The 27,913-nt window shown below is 42.4% G+C and overlaps 1 long non-coding RNA gene across 2 annotated transcripts in view; it reads left to right on the top strand.

Annotated features, from left to right (window-relative positions):
• LOC121022124 (uncharacterized) overlaps nt 1–25,098 on the top strand; it is a 50,143-nt gene extending 25,045 nt beyond the window's left edge. Inside the window, exons 1-3 of one of the 2 annotated variants that reach the window (XR_005786822.1) lie at nt 9,290–9,390; nt 19,888–19,971; nt 24,993–25,098. This is a non-coding gene — a long non-coding RNA (uncharacterized LOC121022124). Of the gene's footprint in view, nt 1–9,289; nt 9,391–19,887; nt 19,972–24,992 lie in introns of those variants that run through there. The other variant, XR_005786821.1, reaches the window with a different exon arrangement.
• Nucleotides 25,099–27,913: the final 2,815 nt, after the last annotated feature.

The following is a 27,913-nucleotide window of genomic DNA, read 5'->3' as shown; positions in this document are numbered from 1 at the left end:
ACAGACACATGAAAAGATGCTCAACATCACTCATAATCACGGAAATGAAAATCAAAACCATGATGAAATACCACCTCACCCCTGTCAGAATGGCTAAAATTAACAACACAGGAAACAATAGATGTTGGCAAGGATGTGGAGAAAGGAGAACCCTCTTACACTGTTGGTCGGAATGCAAATTGGTACAATCACTCTGGAAAACAGTATGGAATTTCCTCAAAAAGTTAACAATAGAACTACCCTATGACCCAGTAATTGCACTACTATGTATTTACCCAAAGGATACAAAATACTGATTCAAAAGGGTACATGCACCCTGATGTTTATAGCAGGCATTATTAACAATAGTTAAATTATGGAAATAGCTCAAATGTCCATGGACTGATGAATGGATAAAGAAGTGGTGTACACACACACACACACACACACACACACACACACAGTGGAACATCACTCAGATATCAAAAAGAATGAAACCTTTCCATTTGCAATGACATGGATGAAGCTAGAATATATTATGCTAAACAAAATAAGTCAGTCAGAGAAAGACAAATACCATATGATCTCACTCATATGTGGAATTTAAGAAACAAACCAGATGAACATATGGGGGAAGAGAGAGAGGGAAGCAAACCATAAGAGATTCTTAACTACAGAGAACAGACAGGGTTGATGGAGGAAGGTGGGTAGGGGATGGGCTAAGTGGGTGATGGGTATTAAGGAGGGCACTGGGTTGTGATGCCAGTTGTGATGTTGTCATAAGCACTGGGTGTTATTGTAATTGATTAATCACTAAATTCTACACCTAAAACCAATTTTACTGTATATGTTAACTAACTATAATTTAAATAAAAACTTGGGAAGGGGTGCCTGGGTGGCTCAAGTCAGTTAAGCATCTGACACTGGCTCAGGTCATGATCTCACGGTTCATGAGTTCAAGCCCCATGTCGGACTCTGTGCTGACAGCTCGGAGCCTGCAGCCTGCTTCAGATTCTGTGTGTCCCTCTCTCTGCTCCTCCCCCACTCATGCTCTGTCTCTGTCTCTCTCCTCCTCTCAAAAATAAACATTAAAAAAAAACTTGGGGAAAAAAATCCCAACAAACAAAAGTCTAGGACCAGATGGCTTCACAGACAAATTCTGCCAAATATTTAAAGAAGAGTTAATACCTATTCTTCTCAAACTATTCCAAAAGACAGAAAAAGAAGAAAATATCCAAATTCATTGTATGAGGCCAGCATTACCTTGATACAAAAACTGGATAAAGTCACCACACAAAAAAAGAAAACTACAGGCCAATATTTCTGAAGAGCATAGATGCAAAATTCCTCAACAAAATGCTAGCAAACCAAATCCAACAATACATTTTAAAAAACATTCACCATGATCAAGTGGGTTTTATGCCTGGGTTGCCAGGGTGGTTCAATATTTGCAAATCAATCAATGTGACACATCACATCAATAAGAGAAAGGATAAGTATCATATGATGGTGGGGCACCTGGGTGGCTCAGTGGGTAAAGCGTCTGACTTCGGCTCATGTCATGATCTCACAGTTTGGAAGTTTGAGTCCCGCATCGAGCTCTGCACTGACAATGAAGAGCCTGCTTGGGATTCTCTCTTTGCCTCTCTCTGCCCCTCCCCCACTTGTTCTCTCTCTCTCTCTCTCTCTCTCTCTCTGTCTCTCCCCTTTTCCCTCTCTCTCTCACAAAATAAATTTAAAAAAGAGAATTATATGCTTGTTTCAATAGATACAGACAAAGCATTTGACAAAGTACAACATCCATTCATGATAAAAACCCTCAACAAAGTAAGTTTAGAAGCAACATACCTCAACATAATAAAGGCCTTATAGAAAAAACCCATAGCTAACATCATCCTCAATGGGGAAAAACTGAGAGCCTTTCCCCTAAAGTCAGGAACAAGACTAAGATGTCCACTGTCACCATATTTATTCAACATAGTACTGGAAGTCCTAGCCACAGCAATCAGACGACAAAAAGAAATAAAAAGAATCCAAACAGGCAAGGAAGAAGTCAAACTTTCACTATTGCAGATGATGTGATACTATATATAGAAAACCTCAAAGACTCCAGCAAAAATATACTAGAACTGATAAGCAAATTGAGTAAAGTCACATGGTACTAAATCATTCTACAGAAATCTGTTGCATGATTGTACACCAATATTGAAGCAGCAGAAAGAGAAATTAAGAAGACAATCCCCATTTACAGTTACAATAAGATACCTAGAAATAAACTTAAGCAAAGAGGTGAAAGGCCTGTGCTCTGAAAACTATAAAGCACTGATGAAAGAAATTGAAAAAGGCACAAAGAAATGGAAAAATAACCCATGCTCATGGATGGGAAGAACAATTGTCTATATAACCCAAAGCAATCTACACATTTAATGCAATCCCTATCAAAATATCAACAACACTTTTTACAAAACTAGAACAAATAATCCTAAACTTTGTAGGGAAACACAAAAGATCCTGAATGGCCAAAGAAATTTTGAAAAAGCAACGCAAAGCTGGAGGCATCACAACTCCAAAATTTAAGTTATGTATTACAAAGTTGAAGTAATCAAAACGGACATATAGGTCACAAAAACAGACATATAGATCAATAGAACAGAATAGAATAGAAAGCCCAGAAATAAATCCCTGATTATGTGGTCAATTAACCTTTGACAAAGCAGGAAAGAATATCCAATGAGAAAAAGTCTCCTCAACAGATAGTGTTAGGAAAACTGGACAGCAACATGCAAAAGAATGAAACTGAACTACTGTCTTACACCATACACAAAAATCTATTCAAAACGGATTACAGACCTCAATGCAAGACATGAAACCAGGAGCGCCTGGGTGGCTCAGTTGGTTAAGCCTCTGACTTTGACTCAGATCATAATCTCACAGCTAATGATTTTGAGGCCTGAATCGGGTTCTGTGCTGACATCTCAGAGCCTGCTTTGGATCCTCTGTCTCCCTGTCTCTGCCCCACTCATGCTCTCTCTCTCTCTCTCTCTCTCTCTCAAAAATAAATAAACATTAAAAAAAAAGACCTGAAACCATAAAAATCCTCAAAGAGAGCACGGTCTGTAGTTTCTCTGACACTAGCCTTAGCAACTCTTTTCTAGATAGGGTCCCCAGAGGCAAGGGAAATAATAATAAACTATTGGGACTACAGAAAAAAAAGAAAGAAAGAAAGAAAGAAAGAAAGAAAGAAAGAAAGAAAGAAAGAAAAGAAAAGAAAAAGCTCAGTGAAGGAAATAATCAACAAAACTAAAAGGCAACCTTTGGAATGGGAGAAGATGGTTGCAAATGACATATCTGATAAAGGGTTAGTATCGAAAATATATAAAGAGCTTGTAACACCCAATACCCAAAAAACAAATAATTCAGTTAAAAAATGGGCAGAGGGGCACCTGGGTGGCTCAGTCAGTTAAGCAACCTACTTCAGCTCAGGTCATGACCTTGAGGTTTGTGAGTTTGAGCCCCGTGTGGGGCTCTGTGCTGACAACTCGGAGCCTGGAGCCTGCTTCGGATTCTGTGTATCCTGCTCTCTCTCTGCCCTTCCCATGCTCATGCTCTGTCTCTCTCTGTCTCTCAATAATAAATAAACGTTAAAAAAAAATTTTTTTTAATGGGCAGAAGACATGAATAGAGCAGCAAATTTTGGGTAGCCACACACCCAGAGGCTACAGAAATGCTCTCAGGGAATGTAGCCTGGGGATGCCATCTTTGCACTGTCCCTTGGCCTTGCTACAGTTTTCTGGTACCTCCCAGAAAGGACTCATCTGGAGTCCTGATTTTTGCAACTGTCTCCAAGGAGACACTTTCAGATTTCCTGATCTGGAGGCCAGCAAGGTTAACCTTTATGGCACCACAGGACTGTATATATTTGCATACATTTAAAGCTGCTGCCTGAGGGTCTACTTTCCAATTAGCCTGAAGTTAGGGGCTGAGACTGTCCCTCTGGAACTGGAAGCCTCTCAATAACTGGGACCTATCAGGAATAAATCAGGTTGGGGTGCCTGGGTGGCTCAGGCAGTTGAGTGACCGACTTTGGCTCAGGTCATGATCTCATGATCTGTGGGTTCGAGCCCCATATTGGACTCTGCTAGCAGCTCAGAGCCTGGAACCTTCTTCAGATTCTGTGTCTCCCTCTCTCTCTGCCCTTACCCTGCTTGCACTCTATCTCTCTCTCTTTCAAAAATAAACATTAAAAAAAAATTTTTTTAAAGGAATAAATCAGGTTGCTTAGACAATCACTAAAGTTGGAGAAACAACCAAGAACTAAGGCAAAGTTAAACGATAGGTTTTCTTTCCTACAAAGGGCCACTCCTTTAAGACTGGAAAAGATAGCTGTTTCACCTAATGTATAGAAAGAGAGAGTTAAGCAAAATAAGGAGACTGGGGTATATTCCCTAAAAAAGAACAGGATAAAACCCCAGAGGTGAAAAATTTTAATGAAACAAAGATAAGTAATTTACCTGATAAAGAGTTTAGGATAATGATCATAAAGATGCTCACTGAACTCAGGAGAAGAATGGATGAACACAGTGAGAACTTCAACAAACAGACAGAAAATATAATAAAGTACCGAACAGAAGTTACAGAGCTAAAGAGTACAATAACGGCACTGAAAAAATATGTTAGAGGGGTATAACAGCAGACCCGATGAAGCAGAAGAAAGAATCAGTGAGCTGTAAAAGAGGGAAGTAGAACTCACCCAATCAGAGTAGCAAGAAGAAAAATTAATTTTAAGGGGCGCCTGGGTGGCGCAGTCGGTTGGGCGTCCGACTTCGGCCAGGTCACGATCTCGCGGTCCGTGAGTTCGAGCCCCGCGTCAGGCTCTGGGCTGATGGCTCAGAGCCTGGAGCCTGTTTCCGATTCTGTGTCTCCCTCTCTCTCTGCCCCTTCCCCGTTCATGCTCTGTCTCTCTCTGTCCCAAAAATAAATAAACGTTGAGAAAAATTAATTTTAAAAAGTGAGACAACATCACGCAGAATAACATCTGCATTAGAGGGGTCCCAAAAGGAGAAGAGAGAGGAGAAAGGAGCAGAAAATTTCTTTGAAAAAAATAATAGCTGAAATATTCCCTAACTTGGGGAAGAAAACAAACGTCCAGGTCCAGGAAAGCCAAAAGACTTCCAAAAAAGATAAACCCAAAGAGAGCCACACTGAGACACATTATAATTAAAATGTCAAGAGTTAATGGGGCGCCTGGGTGGCTCGATCAGTTAAGCGTCTGACTTCAGCTCAGGTCATGATCTCTCAGCCTGTGAGACAGAGCCCTGCGTCAGGCTCTGTGCTGACAGCTCAGAGCCTGGAGCCTGTTTCAGATTCTGTGTCTCCCTCTCTCTCTGGCCCTCCCCCGTTCATGCTCTGTCTGTCTCTGTCTCAAAAATAAATAAACGTTAAAAAAAAAATTTTTTTTTAATGTCAAGAGTTAAAGATGAAGAGAAAATCTTAAAAACAGCAAGAGAAAAAACAAAGCACAATGTGAAAAAGAAATGCTGTGGCCAGAATGGAGTGTCCTGATATATTCAAAAGTGCTGAAGGGGAAAATCTTCCAACCAGGAGCACTCAATTTGGCAAGGTTATCATTCAGAATTAAAGGAGAGATAAAGAGGGGCACCTGACTGGCCCAGTCAGTAGAACCTGTGACTCTCAGTCTCAGGGGGGTAAATTCAAGCCCCATGTTAGGAATGGAACCTACTTTAAAAAAAAAAAAAAAAAAGGAGTAAAGGAGAGATAAAGAGCTTTCCAGACAAACAAAAGCTAAAGGATTATTTCATCACCACTAAACTGGTCCTACACGAAATGTTAAAGGAATTTCTTTAAGCTAAAAAAAAAAGGGAAGGGGCACAAATTAGTAAGAAGAAAACATACGAGAGTGAAATTCCAATATAAGTATATAGTAAGTGGGTTGATCACTTACAAAGCTAGCATGAAGGTTAAAAGGCAAAAGTAGCAAAAATAACTATAACCACAATAATTAGTTAAGGGATGTACAAAATAAAAAGATGTAAATTGTGATATCAAAAAGCAATCTATTTTAAGTTGATAACAAGTTTGAATGCATTCTAAAACTCTACATTTTTAGTCCCTCTCCATAACTTTTTATATTTATGATGTCACATTTTGCATTTGATAGCAAAGAAATACAGGGAATCATAAGACACTACTATGAACAATTATATGCCAACACATTTGACAACCTGGGAAAAAACAGAAACATTGTTAGAAACATATAGTCTTTCAATACTGATTCATAAAGAAATAGAAAATCTGGATAGGTCAATTACTGCAAAGGATTTTTTGAAGTGGTAACCAGACATTGTGGTGATCATTTTGCAATATATACAAATGTCAAATCATGTTGTATACCTGAAAACTAATATGTTGTACATCTAAAAACTATACTTCAATTAAAAATTTTTTTAACATTTTTTTTTTTTTGAGAGACAGAGAGTGAGTGGAGGAGGGGCAGAGAGAGAGGGAGACACAGAATCTGAAGCAGGCTCCAGGCTCTGAGCTGTCAGCACAGAGCCCAACAGGGGGCTTGAACCCATGAACTGAATCAAAATCATATGCTTAACCGACTGAGCCACCCAGGTGCCCCTGCTATAAATTGCAAAACATAATGTGTTTTGAGGTAAGCAAGTTACAGTAGAATACATTCAATATGATCTCACACAAAAGTTGAAAAAAAATAGATCTCAAAAACACATAGACTAGGCAAACCATAAGAGACTCTTAAACACAGGAAACAGAGGGTTGCTGGAGGGGTGTTGAGTGGGGGGTGAGCTAAGTGGGTGATGGGCATTAAGGAGGACACTTGTTGGGATGAGCACTGGGTGTTCTATGTAAGTGATGAATCACAAAATTCTACTCCTGAAACCATTATTACACTGTATGTTAACTAACTTGGATTTAAATAAAATTAAAAAGAAAATAAACATATACTGTCAAAAGAACACACACGTGGGCACGCCTGGTTGGCTCATAGTTAAAAGTGTCCAACTTCAGCTCAGGTCATGATCTCACAGTTTTTGAGTTGCAGCCCCGCAACAGGCTCTCTGCTGTCAGCACGGGTCAGCGCAGCTGTCAGCACAGTGTCTGATCCTCTGTCCCCCTCTCTCTGCCTCTACCCTGCTCATGCATGCTCTCTCTCTCTCTCTCTCTCAAACACACACACACACACACACACACACACACACACTCACACTCACACACACACGAACTAAAACCAAGTGGCAAAACAACCTGAACAGTAAAATGGCATTGATTTGAATTAAAAAGAACTTATCTGCTCATGGGATGGAAAGGGAGAGGGAAAAGAACTAAGAGTCGTGGTTAAAGGGACTTTAGCTACATTCATAATGTTTTATTTCTCTGCAGGAAAAAAGATAAAGCACATAAGACAAAAATTTAACAGAAATCTTGGATTGTGAGAGTAGAGGTGTTTGTTATATTATTTGTGTTTTCTATATTATTATCTGTGCTTGAATTTTAAAAATATATTATAAATGTCTGAAAATTATATACGTGTTTTAAAAAGAAGAATTAGGGAGTCTAAAGAGCAATCTGAAGTTTTGGCCTAATGTCATCTATGTTCTATAAATAATCCTTGCTAGCATGTGGATTTTCTTGGAGCTATGCACCTGCTCCATGGGAGGACATACACCAATTTTGCTCTCCATCCTCCTATTTCTAGATTCTGACCAAGTTGATCCACATTTTCAGATTTCCTCTCCTCACAAATTTAACTCCAGAATAGAATTCAGGGTAAGTTAGAAAAAAAACATTCTATTTGCAGTGCAAAGATAACATCACGAATTAAGGTGAAATGTTTATCTTGCACTTATTTTTTATATTTGCTATATTTACATTGTCATAGTAAAAGTGTATTCTGTTTCAGATATGTAGGTTTGTGGGCAAGAGTACAGCCAAGTGTTAAGTAGACCAAAGGAACTGAAGAAACAGATCCAGTGACAGAGGCTGGATCTAAAAAGGGCAGCATCCAAGGGTTAGGGCAAGTTCAGCTGTAGTTAGGACAGATATCAGCCCTTAGGACAAAGGACAGATGATTATTTGGCAGTTGGAATACACCAGCTCTGTTAAAACTGTTGGGTGTTGGGTCAGATTAAAGGTCAGGCTGTGGCAATAGTGTTATTGCTTGTGATCTGACCACTTATGTCAGGATGCTAGCAGATATACAGAACCAATATTCTGAGGGAGTGATTTGATAAGGACGAGTGAAGATTATAAGACTATATCCTGCGAGCTTACGAAGGATTTTTGCATTGGTTGGGACCTGTTTAGTTCCTAATAATAGAACTCACATAATTGGGTGGCATTAACTTCCGATGCAATGTGATCAAAGGTTTAAATGATACACTCACAACTCTTTTTCACTGGCCATCTATGTTAGTCACTTTTGCTGTAAACATGTTTTGTAGCAAGTTAGCCCCCTCACCTCAATGCTATGTAACAAGTAACTCAAAATCTCAGTGGCCTACAACAATGAAAATTTATTTCTTGCTGACAAGTCTGTAGATTGGCTATGTTTAAGCTAATATTGGCTGGTCATGGATGGGCTTAGCTGGACTACAGTCTTCAGGTTAGCTACAGATCTGCTCCATGTGTTCATCCTGGGACCAAAGCAGAGGGATGAACAGCTATCTGTTCTTTCCATGGGAGAGAGCAGAAGATCCAAAATTGTTGGTGGAAACTCATAAGGCCTCAGCTTAGAATGGGCGCACTGGTCATTTCTTTCTTTTTTTTTTTTTTTTTTATGTTTGTTTATTTTTGAGAGAGAGACAGAGAGACAGAGTGTGAGCAGGGGAGGGGCAGAGAGAGAGGGAGACACAGAACTCAAAGCAGGCTCCAGGCTCCATGCTGTCAGCACAGAGCCTGATGTGGGGCTTGAACTCATAAACCATGAAATCATGACCTGAGCCGAAGATGCTTAACAGACTGAGCCACCCAGGAGCCCCTGCACTGGTCATTTTCATCCCTGCTCTACTGGTCAAAATAAGTCATATGGCCAAGTCCAAAGTCAATGGGCACGGATGTAATTCCATTTACTCTAGTGGGAGGCAATGCAAAGTCAAATGGCAAAAGATTAGAGAGAGAGAGATGGATAGAGATAGATGATAGGTAAATAGATAAATCTATCTCTATATATATATAATTTCAAATTAAGCATGAAGATTTGGAAGCTATAATCCAATCCACCACTCACTCTATCTCTGAACTTTCCTTGCCTCTGCTTGGCTTCCCTAGCATGTAGGCTCTGTTGCCAAAGTCAAGATGGCTGTTAACTGTTCCTGTCTCACTTTCCCCAAGCTCAGCAGTCCTAATGGATAGAGAACATCTTTCCAGGTAACTTTAGTTAAAAAAAAAAAAAAAAAAAGTCTAAGAAGAGTTCTGATTGGGCTGGCATGGGTTTTACCTATTCCTGAACTGACCGCCACCACTAAGGAAGATAGGGCCCTCTGATTGGCCAGCCTAGGCCACACACCTATCGCACTTTATTATCCAGGGATTAGGAGGAGGTCTTCATAGCCTCACCAGGATCACATAAAACTTTAGAGGGGTCCTTAAAGGAACCAATACAGAAAGACAGACACTGCAGTCTTTAATCTCAGTAGGAAACTAGAAGCCTAGACAGGGAAACCAAGTAAAAACCCAGCCCTATGGTATCAATGTGAAAAAACTAGGAAGGAACAGCAGACCCTTGAGCACCAGAGTTACAGCAATGGGACTTAGGCTGAAGCTTCTGTGTACTTTTTATCCCTACTGTGGACCTGAGATAGGCCTGGTAGAGACATAGAACTCCAGGAACATCCAGCTTTAGGAGCAACTGGGAGGAAAAACAATGTGTGTTTAGCTGTATTGGTAAAGTTAAAATGCTGGGGTTTTTAAAGGTGAAAAAGTACATCTGAATCTTAGGGAAAAGCTATACTGTGCCAGCTTCAAGATTCAGACATTGGTGCCAGTGAGAACCACAGGGTAAAATGAACACTGCACTTACAGGTGTAAATACACTGGGGCCAACGTGGCAGACCTTTTACCAGATGTCAGGAGTAGACTTGTGACTCACAACACTGTCCTGAACACTAATAACACACCAACAACTTCATACTGCAAAACAAAACAAAACAAAAGAAACCAACTATAATTTAGTTGAAGTGAGAAACTTAACAATCAAAGTCTTTCCAAATGAGTTGTAAACTATATCATTTCTTAAATTAATGGAATGAAGTCTAAACCTCCAGTGGTTTGTAAATTATGTGCTCAGCAAATATAAGGTGAATGAATGAACAAATCATCAGGATTCCCTCCGTTAACCGGTTTTGTGGAAGACCTGTACCAGTAACGAGAAAAATGTAGGGATAAAAATAGAGAATAGGGGGAGAGAGTGCCTGTCTGAGGGACGTTATAAAGAATTGCTTGCAGTGGAAACAAAGTCAGGCACTATTAGCTTTGGAAGTGAGTGAAGAGGAGGTGACAACTGTGGTTGCTCCAAGATAAAGAGGCTTTTGCCTCCAGGCAAGGTCTTCAAGGAAAGCTTTAAAGGGCCCAAACAGGTCCATGAATCCCCTTTCTGGTTTGGTTCATTCTCCCTCCTTAAGGAGCTGATTCTCCTCCACCCTCAAATCTTCAGCCCACAGAAGGAGATGTGATATTAGTACTTGCCTCTCCATGTTCTTCAGAAAGAGAGTCGGATTGGAGTGTGGAAGAAGCCAAGTATCCCCTGTAGCCTGAATGTTTGGAGGTAGTAAGAGTATAGAATGAGCCCTGTTTTTTCTAACACCAGAAGAAATAAGATGTGTTGAGGGGTTCTTTGGTCTATGAAAGCAAAAGCTTGTGATGTTTCTGATAATTAGAGATTATTTGAAGGTAATACCAAAACAACAACAACAAAAACAAAACAAAACAAAAAGAACAAAAACACAAAAAACAAAAAACCTAATGTGTCAAGGATTCAAATTGTACCCAATTGCTGTAATAGTCTGTTTCTCCCCAATCCTCCTCCCTGAGCCAGAGCTCCCATTTGTAAGACAAATAAACGCCAACTGAAATAAAAGTTCTTTTTAGACAAGGGTCAAGGCAGATTAGAAATATTCTAGCTAGGTTTCCCAATCAAAGATGGGTATTTCAATTTCTCTCTAGTCAGAGTCCAATGGCAGTGATGTTTCCATGCCATTAGGCCATGTACGGATCCTGTGGTGCTGAGTGGGAGGCTCGGGGACCAGAGCACAGGCCTGGGCTGGGCACACCAAATGGGCCCTGTCATTGGTAGAGGCGGTATAGGGTGACATGCCACAGGACACCTTGGCTCTCACTCAGACTGTTATTTTGAATAACAAGAGCACAATAAAGTGGGCTAATCAGTGTTGGGGCAAGCAGGGATTGGGTCATGGCTACACAAAGTTACAAAACCAGCATTTGGCTGGCAGAAGTAGACAGCAATATCACTTTCAGATACCAGACTCCCTCTGCCCTAGTTCTGTTCAAAGTCCAGAAACCAGGACTCTCCCTAAAGTCTAGAGCTTGAGATATGCTCGCTCACACATATTATGACACTGTCTTTGAAAGGAAATTCAGTTAGGACACTGGTGGAAAGGTCAAAAAGCAGTGAAATGTCATTCACCTGAACATTACCAACGGATAGTTGCTGTGTGGAAGGAGTGAGGGGCCGGGGGGAGGTCCTCCCACAGTTGCAATGTTTCTCCCCTCTTGGCCATTACAGAAAACAGAAATGGTTTCATTTGGTTCATCCAATGGTTCATTGGATGTTTCCACCTGTGTGAAGGAAATCTGAGTAAGGCTCACTGTCTTCATCACTTAAGAGCTGTTTGTTTAGTTTAGTTTTGTTGTTGTTAGTTTTATATATATATATATATATATAGTTATGTTAATAGCTCACGCATGCACTCCTGTTTATGTCTGAATGTCAGAGTTGTAACTCACACTCTCATCAAAAAATTTATAGAGAAAAAAATAAAGGAGGGTTTGGTTAAGGTTCATGAGGCAATAATAAGACCGGTTAAGCATTGCACCTTTTTTTTTTTAAGTTTATTCATTTACTATTTGAGAGAGAGAGAGAGGAGCACACAAGTAGGGGAGGGGCAGAGAGACAGACAGACAGACAGACAGAATCTGAAGCAGGCTCCAGGCTCTGAGCTGTCAGAACAGAATCCTATGGGGGTCTCGAACTCAGGAATGGTGAGATATGAGCTGAGCTGAAGTCTGAGTCTTAACCGATGGAGCCACCCGGGTGCTCCCCATAGCACCTTTAATGACTAGTTAATGGTGTTATGCTCGTCAGGACTGTCAGCTCGGTAGGCAACTTCTTTTTTTTAATTGTGGTAAAATGTACATCACATAAGATTTATCATTTTAATCATTTCTAAGCATACAGTTCAGTGCAGTAAGTACATTCACATTGCCATGACTCCATCACCACCATGCATTTCCAGAACTTTTTCATTTCCAACTGAATCTCTGTTCCCATTAAACACGAATTCCCCATCCCCTACTCCCACCTCATCCCTGGCAACCTGCAGTCTACTCTCTGTCTCTTCTGACTACTGTAGGTCCCTCATAGAAGTGGAACCACATGGTATCTGTCCTTTTGTGACTGGTCTGTTTCACTTAGCATAACGTCTTCAGGGTTCATCCATGTTTGTCATAAGGTTTTCATAGTTTATTTTCCATTGATTGGACTGTTTTGTTTTCTTGCTGAGGACTCTGACTTGAAAACAGAATAACTATCTGAAAGTTTGCCTGGCCATGGGCTTCCTTCTCACTCCCTAAAATATACTTGTCTTTGCCATACTGGACATTTTTCAGTGTTTATCCTGCCTGTGCACTACATAACTGGTGTGGTAATAGCTGCTCCCGGCTCTCGGCAGGGGTTGAGGGTGTGCACCCCATCTTTCCCCTTCTCTCTTTCCTCAGGCAAAGACTTCAGAGAACCAAAAGATGCCCTTTCTTCTCTTGGTAAAGTCGAGGCAACTCCAGATCTAGAGGGCAGGCAATGCTTATCTTGCTCTCTAAGCAGAGCTGGCTCTTAACACATGCTTTTTGTTTGCTCTTTATGATGATTAAGTAATACACTCACATGGTTAAATATATACAGAGTCAGAATGTGCAGTGAAAAATTAATCTCCTTCCCACCCCTCACCCACTTCCTTGTTCCCCTTGCCAGCGATCAACCATTGTCACCTTGTCTATCTTTTCAGAGATGGTTCCATGTAACCAAGCACACAGGTGCCTTTTTTTTTTACACAAAAGATATCACCTTATACCCACTGATCTATATCATGCCTTCTGGAAAAATACAGAAAAGTAGGAGGCAATACACAAAGTTTCAGAGCTGATGAGAATGCTTAGTCATAACGGTTTTTTTTTCTTACATAAATGAGGTAAAATGTTACAGAGAAAGTTGAAATAGTCTAAGACCAAAAAAAAAAAAAAAATTTCTATGATCTTCACAGTCAATCCTGCCCTCCTCCTCCCATCCAGTGCTATCATGAATTTGTTATATCCTTTCAGTAAGCTTGTATATTTTCACATGCATTCATAGATATGCCCATGAACCATTTTGTGTATTTTTCAATTTATATAATAGCCATGTTTAATATTCATTCCCTCTATTGATAGGCATTTAGGTTCTTTCAGACTTTTCCTCCCCAAATAATGATGTAAGAAGGTTTTTTGTGCAAACATCTTTGTATACACATATGTTTAGGATAATTCTATAGAGGTGGGTTCACTGGATCAAAAGATGCGTGTATTTTTATTTTGATAGATTATTCCAAAGTTGTGGTACCAATTTTTACTCCAACTAACAATGCATGGAGTACCTGTTTCTCCACATCCTCTCTCACACAGTGATTTATCCAAAAATTGTTCATCTCTACTCATCTATTAGGTGAAAAATGACATCTCTTATAATTTTTTTTCAACGTTTTTTATTTATTTTTGGGACAGAGAGAGACAGAGCATGAACGGGGGAGGGGCAGAGAGAGAGGGAGACACAGAATCGGAAACAGGCTCCAGGCTCCGAGCCATCAGCCCAGAGCCTGACGCAGGGCTTGAACTCACGGACCGCGAGATCGTGACCTGGCTGAAGTCGGACGCTTAACCGACTGCGCCACCCAGGCGCCCCTCTTATAATTTGAATTTACATTTCTTTCGTTAAAAATGAGGTTGACCAGAGGCACCTGGGTGGCTCAGTCAAGTGTCCAACTCTTGACTTCAGCTCAGGTCATGCTCTCACAGTTCCTGAGGGTTCAAGCCCCCACTTCAGGCTCTACACTGGTGCTGCTGGCATGGAGCCTGCTTGGGAGTCTCTGTCTCCCTCTCTCTCTGCCTCTCTCCACCTCGTGCTCTTGGTGTCTCTCTCTCTTAAAAATAAATAATAAATAAACATTTTTAAAAATGAGGTTGATCAATTATTTATGGTTTGAAAGCCATCTGTATTTCTTCTTTTATGATTTTTTGAAGGTCCTTTGCCCATTTTTCTTTTGGGTTTGTCATGATATACACTACAAATATTTTCTCAGTTTATTGTGTGTGTTTTGATGTGCCTTCATTATTTTTGCCACATGGAAATTTTAATTTGTATGCAATGAACTTAACAATCTTTATGACAGCTTTAAAGTGATGATACATTTATTGCTTTCTCTTCCTTCTCTGTCTCTCCTACCTTCTCATTTTCTCCAAATACCAAAATTAATCTGATACCAGTCTAACCAAAAGCTCACCTCATATTCCTGGGTCTAGGGTTAGATCAACAGGAGGAAGTCACCCCGAGTTAAGCCATGTGAACCCTGGAGGTTTGACATAATCACAGAGGCACCAGTTGGCTTTGGCTCAGCTTTGCCCTGGTGTGCATTTAAAGTGTGTCCTAAATCGGGGCGCCTGGGTGGCTCAGTCGGTTCAGCGTCCGACTTCGGCTCAGGTCATGATCTCGCGGTCCGTGGGTTCGGGCCCCGTGTCGGGCTCTGTGCTGACAGCTCAGAGCCTGGAGCCTGTTTCAGATTCTGTGTCTCCCTCTCTCTCTGACCCTCCCCTGTTCATGCTCTCTCTCTGTCTCAAAAATAAATAAATGTTAAAAAAATTTTTTTAAGTAAATAAATAAAGGGTGTCCAAATCAATCTGAAGCACTGACACATCTGGGACTTTTTACAATCTGGAGGTGCACCCACAGCCACGCTGGTCTGCTTAGACTGCTTCTGCCCTAGTCTGAGCTACGCCCTTGCAGGCATTACAAGGAGGCTGACACGGGAGCTAGGATCGTGGTGACCCATTGCTTCTTTTTTATTCTTTTCATTAGAGCCAGTTTCTCACTGTCAGAGAAAATGAAAATGAACTTTATGGTGTTGACTGGAATTGGAATATGGCTATCAATGCAAACGCGCAATTTCTAATTCCTAGAGAAAGCCATAAAGGTAAATACAGGTGTACAGGTGAGTGTGCAACTAGGAATTTGCTTTAGTGTATTCTTTGAAGGTTTCACCCACACACATCCTTTTCATTTTTTTCGTCAAATCCTTCTTCCCTAGTTTGTAAAGACAAACTGCCCTGGTCAGCTATTTCCTTTGCTCTTTCCATATCTCTTCTATCACAAATACAAAGGGCTGCACAAAACATCATTATTTAAGCATTGAGTATTAAAAAATAAGACTGAAAAAAAAAGATCATTAGTTGTTCTGGACTGAGTGGTGTATTCCCTCATCGTTCTTGCCTTCAATGGCGCTTCTCAGTAGAAGGTTCCAATCTGGAGGCGCCTGGGTGGCTCAGTCGGTTAAGCGGCCGACTTCGGCTCAGGTCATGATCTCGCAGTCTGTGAGTTCGAGCCCCGCGTCGGGCTCTGTGCTGACAGCTCAGAGCCTAGAGCCTGTTTCGGATTCTGTGTCTCCCTCTCTCTGACCCTCCCCTGTTCATGCTCTGTCTCTCACTGTCTCAAAAATAAATTAAAAAAACGTTAAAAAAAATTAAAAAAAAAAAAAAAGAAGGTTCCAATCTGAACCTTCTACTAGCCCTTAGCATGGCTGCACCCTCCCTAGAAATATTTACCCCTAAGCAACTTCCCTCCTCCTTTCTTTCTTTCCTGCCTCCCTTCCACAAATGTTTACTGAGCTTTTAACATGTGTCAGTCACATGTGCCGTGAACTGGTGCTGTATCCAACAGATCCAAGCACTGACTTCAGCACCTGTACAATCTAGCAGACATAACATAATGAATCGCTGGGGCGCCTGGGTGGCTCAGTCGGTTAAGCGACCGACTTCGTCTCAGGTCATGATCTCGCGGTTTGTGAGTTCGAGCCCCGCGTCGGGCTCTGTGCTGACAGCTTGGAGCCCGCTTGGGATTCTGTGTCTCTGTCTCTCTCTGCCCCTCCCCCACTTGTGCTCTGTCTCTCTCTATCAAAAATAAATAAAGTGTTGAAAAAAAAGTAAAAAGAAAACACCATAACAAATCACTAAACTTCCTTCCAGTAGCCAATCCCTCACTGGAACAGGGGTTATTAGCAGGTCCCAACTGTAGCCTCAAGATATACAGACACCTCCACTGCACATGATGAGGGGGATCTAGTGGAGGTGTGGACAAAATCCCATTGGAACCTTCCTTGAATTCTCTCTTCTCCACAGTGAAGGCTGTCGGGGAGGAAGAGTGAAGTTAATGGACAATTCTGGAGGGAGAAGGGGTTGCGAAATGGCAGGAATTCGTGTCGCCCCCAGTCTCAGGGCCAGGGCAGAGCAGCATCAGCAGAGAGGATGAGGACACCAGTGGGGGGGCAGTGGGGGGGCAGGGGTGAGAAACCGAAGAGGGGAGAGGGGCACATCTGAGGAGAAGAGAGGTCCAGCCGCAGGAGTCTGTCTGAGGGCGAATGCCTAGGTCTGTGGTTTTTCTTCAGCAAACCACAGCAGGAGAAAGGAACAGAGAGAAATCAGACAGTGGGTGGCCAAGGTAAGGAGGTAACCATTCAAGGTCATGCCCCGGGAAAGCACTTTGAGCATTTGAAAGCTGTTTTTATACAGGTGCAAAAGACCCTTTCTACCCTGCAGGGGTCAGGAATCGGATCTGAGAAGGCTCTTTGCCCCAGTGGGAGAGAAAGTGAAGTGTATTTCCTCAGTGGCTGGATGCCACCGGCTCACCCCTGTAAGTCACACGCTGCTGAGTGCTGCTTCTCAACAAGATGGCCAGTGGAAGGTGGAATCTGAGGGTGCCGGTGGGGTGGGGTGCTTATGACTGGCCATGAGGGCCCGGTCCTGAGAGCAGAAAATGAGGGCAGGCCAGGGCAGACAGCCAGGAAGTGTAGTAATGAGAGCACGGGGCACGTTTGGAAGCCATGAGGGCGAGGCAGGGGAGCCGGGGCTCAGGGATCCAAAGAGGATCTAGGCTTTGAAACTGCCAGATAATACAAAAATCAGGGGACAAGTTCCACAGGTGTGGCCAGCTTGTGAGTTGCCAACATGGCCCAGCTTACTGTCAGGAGACTGGCTGGGAGGAAGAGGTAGCCATGTGCCTCAATCCCACTGCCTTTGCAGAGGAACCCCCAGGTGCGGAGAGGGGAAGGTCTGACTGGAGGCTTTGCTGGCTAGTTCTGAAATTGTGGGGTATGCACGCAGCACCTCCCCCTCCTCAAGCCCCTTAGCAAAGGGGCATGAGAGAAAGAAGAGCCTTTACCCTAGAAAGCTTTTCTTTCTTTCTTTTTTTTTTTTTTTTTTGATAGAGGGCTCAACTGAGCAAAGGGCAAAGAGAGAGAGAAGGAGAATCCCAGGAGAGGCAAAGAGAGAGAGAGAGAGAGAGAGAGAGAGAAGTGGGGCACCCCCAAAACAGAGCTGGAGTTCACCTGATGGGGACTTGAACTCACGAACTGTGAGGTCAAAACCTAAGCTAAAGTCAGATGCTTCATGCCTGAGCCACCCAGGCACCCTAGCAAGTTTTCAACTGAGGACATTGTCAAGGAAATTCCAGAATTCACTTAAGGCAAGAAGGAGTGAGAATGTTTTACAAAAAACAACTTAAGCCTCTATAAGATTTTCATGGAATCTTCTGGATGCTTTCCCTAGAACCAGAGTGAAGTTTAAGCTTCAGGGTGTCTCTCTTGCTATTCATAATTTGGTATTCATTATTTTTTTTATTGTCTCCCCCACCTCCATTGTATAGCCTTTAACTCCCACAAAATCTTAATCTATGTCTGCCTAGAACTCTACAAATAGGGATTTGGAAAAAGCCCGGGTTCTATAAATGAGTCCTGGGGACGTAATGACAGCGTGATGGCTGTGGTTAACACTGCTCTATGCGGTTCATCTAAAAGTTGCTAAGAGGGTAGATCCTAAAAGTTCTCATTATGAGGAAAAAAAGCATTTTGTCTTTTTCTTTCCTTTTTCTTTCTTTCTTTCTTTTTTTTTTTTTTTTTTGGTATCTATCTGAGATGATGGGCGTTAACTAAACTTACTGTGGCAATTATACAACATAGGTAAGTCAGGTCATTATGCTGTATACCTAAAACTTGTACAGTACTTATGCCAATGATGTTTTCTTAAAAAGCTGAAATAGAAATAAATAAAACTCTCTACATGAAATGCAAAAAAGAAAGAAAGAAAAGAAAAAGAAAGAAATGCAAAAAAGAAAGAAAGAAACTCTCTACATGAAATGCAAAAAAAAAGATAACCTCAGTGTTTTGATTTCCAAACAGTTTCTCTACTCCTGTATTGTCAAAAGACAGGAGAGGGGTGCCTGGTTGGCTTAGTCGGTAGAACATGCTACTCTCATTCTTGGGGTTGTGAGTTTGAGCCCCATGCTGGGTGTAGAGATTACTTAAAAATAAAATCTTAAAAAAAAAAAGATAAGCAGGAAAAATGATAAGTGTGCTACTTGGGAGTTAATTTTTTCTAAACATTGTTAGCCTGGATAGTATCTGAAGGTGTGTTACTATGACCTCAGTGGAGGTCACAGTTACCCAATATTCTTCAGCTCAGAGCAAAGGTTAGGTGACATGTTAGGACGTGTGACTGTTACATGCACAGGGCATGTTCCTCTGGACAGGTCTGGACCTATCTTTTATGTTTATGCATCCCTAACAAACACTAGGAGTTGAGTTTCTAAACACACCCCACTCTGTAGGGGTGACACGCTAACCACCTCCCTGTCCTGAGAATTGTGACAGCTGACCAGCCATTGTTTGTACAGAATGTCCCCAACTCATGAATGGGCATTGTTCTTGGAAAGGGAATTTGTAAGTCAAATGTTTAGAATTGGGAGGCATTTCCCCTAGATAAACAAGGGAATGTGTAATCTTAATTATTCAGAACAGCCCAAGAGAACTTCCTGTGTCCTTGAAATCATCATTTGTACAAGGGTAACACAACCCCCCCCCCCCCCCACCGCCCCGGGGGAGTTATCCCTCAGAAAATGCCTTCCAACGTCCAACCTGAGATCCTGAGAATCTTCTTCCCCCATCAGAGAACTTTTCTGGAGGGCGGGGGCACTTCCCTGATTCTCAGCCCTCTGTGTGACTGCCACAGCGTGGGATGGAGGCCACAGAAAAGAAAGAGTTATGAGCAGCATGGCCAGAACCTGAAGAAGGCAGAGTAAATCCCAGAATTCCTCTGGGCATCTGGCTCCCCGTCCACATCTTCTGAGAGCCCCAAGGATAACCCTACTTTCCTTCTGCTTCTAGTCCAGGTTTCTTGGTCCTTTTGAGGTTTCCTAAGGTCTTTGTACCCCAGAAACAATGGTAAGCAGACTGGAGATTTAAAAAATGGCTCCCTTTTGAAGAAGAGCAGGTTTTCTACTTAATTTTGAATTTTCACGTTTTTGAAATTCTAATTTATAAACATTCACTTATTTTTCAGTTGATGACCCTCTCAGGAAAGACCAAAGTTGACACAGGAAAGAACGGTGGATTTCCGGGTATACAAAAGACTAAAGAAATCCAGGTGAGATTCCTTACAGATGTAGTTGGCTTCAATCAAGAGATGATTCCCAAGATCTTACATGTCATAATTCTGTACTTTTTAAAAATCATGCTTTCTTTGCTTTTGCCTCGATACAGTCTCAATGTATCTATACCAATATCTCAATCTCTCAAAGGATTATATTTCACAAAAGGTTTTCACATCCATTATCTTATTTGAGGTAAAGATATTATTATCCCTGTTTTATTGCCAGGGAAACTGCATGAGATCATTTAGCTAGTTGCTTGGGAAGCCAAGTATCTGCACCAGATCTGTGCCCTTGCTAATGTTTTTTTAGAGGTTGGTTAATTCCCTAAGGGAGGCAGGACTCACAGAGTTGAGTAGCTGAGCTGAGTCTCCAGAGTGTGTCTGGTTTTCTCCCTGTCCCCAGATTGTACTAAATTCTCCCAAACATCTAAATGTATCTTATTTTCTTAACTTTCTTAGGGAATGAGATCTATAATTCTCAGTTACCTGTCCTGGTGACAAATAGCCTCTGTCTGGCTATTCTATATCCACCTTGGGGTTTTTTTTGTTACCAAAAAAAAAAAAAAAAAAGTTTGGCAGAAGAAGTGTTTTTTACTACTTTGTTGGGAAAACGCAATAGAAGGCTTAGAAACAGGGATTGGGTCAGTTCACAACACTCCACAGCATAACTGAAATAAGTAACACCAGAATGGATTGTGTGCATTTTCAACATTACTTCCTCATCTTCTGTGGCAGCTAAGCCTTACACAACCCCTGAGTGGTAGGTAGACCTGGCCAGGAGCTGATAAGCAAGCTAACGCCTGGAAGCCTGATGTTTTTGTCTAAGGTTCTTAGACAAATGGTCAACAGAGCTGATGAGAATTCTGGTCTCTGGCCCTGGGTCTCCATGCCCATCAAAAGTTCATATTGACTCTACAGGTTAACCAAGTTTTTATCAGGGTGAGTTCTTAATTTGGTGCCAAACCCAAATTCAAGACTGCTGAAACAGAAACAGAGATGCTCCCTGGGGACTTTGCTTAGAGAACACAAAGCCCCAGTTGGCTTCTGCCAGTCGGTCCTGGGGCAGAGCCAGCCAGTGTGTGCAACTGTTCAGTTCAGCAGAGCTTTGCCCTGCTCTGGCCGGCATGGGAACCCACAACGTTCAGAGGCTTCTCTTGAGCTCTTATCTCTCAGGTCTGCCCAGATCTGCACACAAGGCGCGTAGTCTTGTACAATCTGAGAGCAGTGCTGCTTGTGCATGCTGTGTCTGGTGCAACTCTCCAAAACTAGGGGAATCAACTGACCACAGTAGAGATTAGAAACGGGTCTAGGAGGTTACACTTACACATCTTCTCATGTAGGAGGATCTGGGGACAGACTGTACTGCTCTTAGTCTCTTGGGAGATTCTAATCTGGGACAGTTTACCAGTCTCCCTCCCAGTTCACCCTTTTTCTTTCTCTTTTTAGGCCTTTGTCAAATGTAGGGGAGAATTCTTTTTTTTTAAGTTTATTTATTTTTGAGAGAGAGTGAGAGAGAGCACATATGTGTAGGAGGGATGGAGAGAGAGGGGGAGAGACAGAGAATCCCAAGAAGATGTGGCACTGAAAGCATGGAACCCAATGCGGGACTCGAACTCAGGAACCACAAGATCATGACCTGAGCCAAAATGAAGAGTCCGATGCTTAACTGACTGAGCCACTCAGGCACCCCTCCCAGTTGACTCTTGAGTGTGTAGACATTGATGATTGACTCTGAATTCCCATCCTCGGACCTCTAACACCCTGGGACTTGGGTCACACTTCTAAGCCCAACTGTTCCTGCCAATAGCCAATCTTACTGCATGGAACATTTGGGTGTAGTCAGACATGGTAACCTATCAGCAATTCCCAAACCTTGCTGGTGAGCACAATCACCCAAGGGGTTTTTTTAAAACACAGGTTCTGAGGCCCCACCCCAGATTCACTCAGCGGTATCTCTAGGTCTAGATCCTGAGAGTCCCAAGTTTTCAATTCAGCCAGATCGAGGGCAAGCAATGAGGAACCAGTGCCTAGCAAGCAATGAACTCCCTCCTTACCAGCACCACCAAAAGGGGAACATAACTGCTTATTTCACTGTTTCCACACACTAGATAGAGAGAGCATTGCTTCAGACTGAACTCAAAATAACCAGCTGCAATCCAAGCTCTGCTCGATGTCCGTTTCAAGCTTCCTCTCCTGTGACACTAAACCCCATCTTGCTTTGACCAGGGCTCCTTTCTCTCTGAGCAGCTGGAGGATGGGGAACCCTAAGAGCTGCTCACTCCACAGCACTCCCCTAGTCTTGCTCTGAGCCCAGATGCCCGGGTGAGCCACTCCCTTGGGCACACCTGGCAAGTGTGATGAGAAGAGCTCCATGTTCTCACTTGGCATCAAAACACCCTCTGTGTCCTGCCCTCAGTGTCCTGCCCTCAGTGTCACTGTCCCCACAGTGCCTCTGACCCCATTGTGGAGCACACAGCCTCCACGCTTTGACTGGTCTGGTCAAGGGCCAAGGCTATACTGGGTTTGGAGATGGGGCCTTTCAAATGGCTGAATGGGTCACGTAATTCAAAAGTACTTCAGATTGTCTCCTTTCCTTGTGATAGAAATTACTTCTTTGTGAAGAAGAATTAAGTCCTGGCATAGAGACTGGACAGCTGGAAGAGCACTTGGGGAACGGAAGTTCAGAAGCTCAGCTCATGGTTTTGTCTGTTTGCCATCAGACATTTTTAGAGCCCTTGTGAATTGTAAAGACCACTATTATTCAAAACCTCAGACTCCTAATACCTGGGAAAGGCAATGGAAAGAGAGTTTTCCTTTGGGTAAATACGGGGGAAGCAGCAGAGAAGAGAATGGCCTCCGAGGCCCCTTCCTGAGGACTGGCCAGATTTCCACCCTGCTGGTAGGGAAAGAACATTTCTGCCAGCAGACTTGGCTGCTTTTTGACTGGAAAGGAAATTCCTGGAGAGAGACTTTACTGTTCCAAGGCTTTTGAGATACAAGGGAATCCCAGTAACCAAGGATCATGGGGAAGGCCAGAAAGCTGATGCATCCAGTCCTGAGAGCTCAGGCCATCTCCTCAGAAGGAAGAGATGCTGCTCTGGCCTTGGGGGATGAAGGCCAGCACAGGGACTGACTCATAAACCCGGGAACTGTGTGACTCCCCTTCCCACCCCTGCTCTCCCACCAGCCAATCCCCATTCTTTCCTCTGTTCATAGACCCTGTAGGTCCATAGAAGGGAAGCAATAAGCAACTTGACTTGTCCCCTTCCCCTCAGACCTGTCCTTAATAATTGAAAGGAAGGGTATTTTTTTCTTCTAAAGCTCCACATTAAGGCTGGTACAGTTCTTCCTCTCCCTCTTAGCACTTGGGATTTGACACATGAAACCTACCCATTGTTCATCTGTACGGCTCATCCCCTTTCCATGAAGAGTCCATCTCACCACCTCCTGCCAGCTTGGTGCTTTTTCCAAGGGCCACAATGTCTCACCTAGCCTGAGGGCTCAAGTCCTAATGCTGTGTTACTTACATTGCCAGAACAAATTAAGATTCGCAAAGAAAAAAAAAAAAAAAAAACTGGGGTGCCTGGCTGGCTCAGTCGGTACAACACATGACCTGATCTCAGGGTTGTGAGTTGAAGCCCCATGTCAGGCATGGAGCTTATTTAAAAAAAAAAAAAAAAAAAAGCCACTTCTCTTGTGTACAATGACCCCCACCACAAAGGCAGCTCTGTAATTCATACTGTGAGTTGCCTAGTTGGTTGCACTGTCCTAGACATGTAACTCCCCAAGTTCAGCAATACACAGCTCTCTCTTTGCTTCAACACGTACATAAATATACTCTGGTCATTTTGTGCCTGATTTCCTGTAATTGGCTCTGTATGCTTTGTCCTTTTACTTTACCTTTTCAATTTTTTTAAAAGATTTTATTTTTCAATACTCCCTGCACCCGACATGGGACTCAAACTCACAACCCTGAGATCAAAAGAGATCAAGAGTCACATGCTCTACCAACTGAGCTGGCCAGGCACCCCCGTCCTTTGACTTTAGATTTGAGATCACCAAGTTCCTTCCACCGTGTGCCCCATCAAAAGAAATTTCCTCAGTCGCTCTTCTCATCCAAAATTCATGCTGGCTAGATGAGGAAGATTACTGTACACACCTTGAGACTTAAAAGGAAATAGGCACCTCTTATTTCAGGTGACTAGATGCTATAATTACCCAGAAACCCACTAAGGAACCAGAAAGAGCTCCGGTGTCAGCATCAATTATTAGCTGTGTGAGTCAAATGATATTACATAGCCTCTCTGAGTCTTAGTTTTGCCATCTGTCACATGTGGATAATAATGCCTAGCTTACAGAGGTACTGAGAGAATTATGTGTAATATATATAAAGCAGCCAGTATACAGTAAGCACTAGATAATTGGTAGCTATAATTATACCCCATGTCTATAATGATAACCTTCAAGCAAAGCATGCAAAGTATTTCGCAGCATAGAAACTACTTAAGAGCAAGGAATAAACTTTGGCTAAAGGCATGCCCAGTATGCAGCCACTTCCCTGACCCACACTCCATTGTCATCACTCAAGTTCAGTGGCCCAGCCAAGCAGGACTAGGCATTGTCCTCATGGTTTCCTTCTCCCTCCCCCAATGGTTGCTTGATTTAATTTTTTTTTTTTACCAGTGGGGAAGAGGGGCAGAGGGAGAGAGAGAAAGAGAATCCCAAGCAGCTACATGCTCAGCACAGAGCCCAACATGGGGCTTGATCCCACAAGCCTGTGATCATGACCTGAGCCCAAACCAAGAGGTGGACATTCAACCAACTGAGCCACCCAGACAGCCCGGTTGCTTGATTTTTTAATCTCATGGTTTCCTTAACTCTATTACTTTCCACACTCATCTCTAAAAATAAGTAAAATAACACCTCTTTCCAAATTGGTTCAAACAAACAAATAAAAATCTAAAAGTCAGATTTCGTTTGGTATTCAGATTTCGTTTCTGCCATTAATTCACCAGGACCCCATTGCCCAACTGTTGAACTAAGGTGTGAGCCACGCAGACGTCTGGCTAGAACTGGTAAAACAGCGACCCCGTGTGGTCAGACAGAAGCACAGCCCAGCGCCCAGAGGGAGCCTCATGAGCCCACAGTCTTGGCGCCGGCGGATGAGCCGTTAGATCTGTCAGAACGTCAAATGAGGAAGGAAACATAGCACCTTGCAAGTGTGAGAGGAATTACTTTCTACCTTACAAATGGGTCTTCCCTGTCCACAGCTCAAGATCTGAAGGCTGGATGGCTTGTGCTCTCAAAGCAAAAAGGACAAAAGAAGGCTGGCCACAGGGCATGGGTAAAGTTTGAGATGTTTGCTGTGTCACTCCTTGGGAGGTATGGAAGATTTACAGAAAAATCTTGTAATCCTTATCTCTCATACGTATTCTTTTTGTTTGTTTTTATCTCTTACATGTTCTTTTTGGCGTGTACTTAGACTTCGAAGAACTAGGGAAAGTATGAAGGAAGCATTTGACATTGTAGTTACACCACCAAAAGGAAGATATCTTTAAATCATTAACAGGAATGGCTGACTCTTCAAATAGAGTTCAGTGTAAAAAAAAATTGCTACGTCTGCGGGATGGAATGTCAGCCAGGCGTTGTCACTGAGTCTCATCTAGTCATCTGCTTCTTAGCATCCTCATCTCCTCTGTGTCTGTCAGACACATCAATGGGCATCCATCTCATCCCTGCAGTGATTTAGGGAACAGGAGCCTTCCTCTTCACACTGTTGGGCTCAGGTTTTTACCTCTTTGAGAAGAGTCTCAGGACTTGTCCCATAATTATGCATTTCCACAGATAAAAGGGCGAATTGCCTAGGTTATTTCAGAAAAACAAACAAACAAACACCTAGGTATTTCCATGCACAACAACAAGCTAGATTATACATGCTGTCTGATCTGTCATCAGGGAAATTGATGGAGGAAGGAGTGGCTTCTCCTGCTTGGATGAATTCCTTTTTTTTTTTTTTTTTTTTTTTTTACTTTTAAAAAATATTTATTTTGAGAGTGAGAGAGAGAGAGAGAGCAGGGGAGGTGCAGAGAGAAGGAGAGAGAGAATCCCAAGGAGGCTCCACACTGCCAGCACAGAGCCTGATTCAGGGGCTCGAACCCATGAACTGTGAGATCATGACCCTAGCTGAAATCAAGAGTCCGATGCTTAACTGACTGAGCCACCCAGGTGCCCCTTGGATGAATTCATAAACTCCTCTACTACATTGACCCTGAACCACTGTAAGGTCACAGGATGGTGGAGAGAGCCCTGGCCCAGGAATTTGGCACAAGGTTTAGGAGAGATTCAGAGTCACTTCTCATGGCTGGAGCTGGAGCTTGTTAACTCAGATTCTGTTGGCTGCCACGTTTCCCCATGAGGGGCAGGGAAGCTGGTCTGCAGATGCACAGAGGAGAGCAGACCACAGAGAAGAGTGAGGAGGAGGGAGAGAGAGCCAAGGTATCTGCCTTCAGCCCCACAAAGACCCTGGAGTCAATGAGACTCTCCTAACTCTTATACTACCTGACTCCCTTTAAACTGATTCAAGTTGATTTTTGCTGCTTACAACTGTGAGAGCACAAACTACACAATGGCCTGGGCAGTTAATCTCATCTGTTCAGTAAGAATCATCATTCATTCATTCATTCAGAAAATATTTACTGAATATTCCTCTGCGCTAAGCACTTTTTAAAGTTCTGGGAGACATAGCTGGAAGCACGGGAGATTTTTCAAAATCCTTTCTTCATGAAACTTCTCTTCCACTTAAACAGTCTCTGGAAATGGTATAAGTATATGAGAGAAGATATAAACTTCAAATCATGTACTAGCCAAAGGACTGATTGACCCAACAGATAGGGCACACGCCGGGCATCTTAGAAAATGTACTGGAGGGCCAGGGACACTTAAAACAATATTCATTCCTTTTAGCTTTACAATATGATTGGATTAAAAAAGGTTCACCCTTGCCATTTGCAACTACGTGGATGGAACTGGAGGGTATTATGCTAAGCGAAATTAGAGAAAGACAAATATCATATGACTTCACTCATATGAGGACTTTAAGATACAAAACAGATGAACGTAAAGGAAGGGAAGCAAAAATAATATAAAAACAGGGAGGGGGACAAAACATAAGACACTCTTAAATATAGAGAACAAACAGAGGGTTACTGGAGGAGGTGTGGGAGGGGGATGGGCTAAATGGGTAAGAGGCACTAAGGAATCTACTCCTGAAATCATTGTTGCACTATATGCTAACTTGGATGTAAATTTAAAAAATAAATTAAATAAAATGGTAAAAAAAAAAAAAAAGAAAAAGCTTCACCCTTTCTATAGTGTCTTTTCTTTTACATCTTAGGCCCTTTCCGATGCTTTGCTGATAGGCCCCACACCTAGACAAAGTCTCTTGATAGATACTGTGTGTGATTTCCTACCTGCTTTGGCTGTGGACAGCTTCAGTCTATTTTCAGTTATCATGGGGAGCAGCAGATAATACACATAAGTGACACATTAAATTCACAGATAATTTTAAAATCTAATTTTAGCCGCTCCTTTTCCCACTCAGTTATTTATCAAAACTACTTAGGAGGCCCAAATGAACTGATTTGGTTCTATCTTCTGTTGCTGCCTCTGGTAGAGTTGCAAATGAACAGATTGAAGAGCAAAAGGCAGGCAGCAGGAGGGAGAAAGCAAAGAATGTGGATAATCTACAGGATGAATGCCCAAACTCTCAAACAATCTAGAAAATTAACCGTGGGAGAGCTCAGTCTTCCCTGTTGCCTGTCTGACCCTCATATCTCCCTACTTATGGGCAAATTACCCATAGTTCTCATGTAAAACCAGGAATGAAAGCAGCCTTTACTTATTGTTTTGGTATAAATACAGCACAGGGATTCCTTCG

The sequence above is a fragment of the Herpailurus yagouaroundi genome, unplaced genomic scaffold (genome assembly GCF_014898765.1).
Source record: "Herpailurus yagouaroundi ecotype Mexico unplaced genomic scaffold, PumYag 355, whole genome shotgun sequence".
Classification (NCBI taxonomy): Eukaryota; Metazoa; Chordata; class Mammalia; order Carnivora; family Felidae; genus Herpailurus; species Herpailurus yagouaroundi.
Note: the sequence above shows the minus strand (reverse complement) of the source record. Positions and strands in the feature narration are given on the sequence as shown.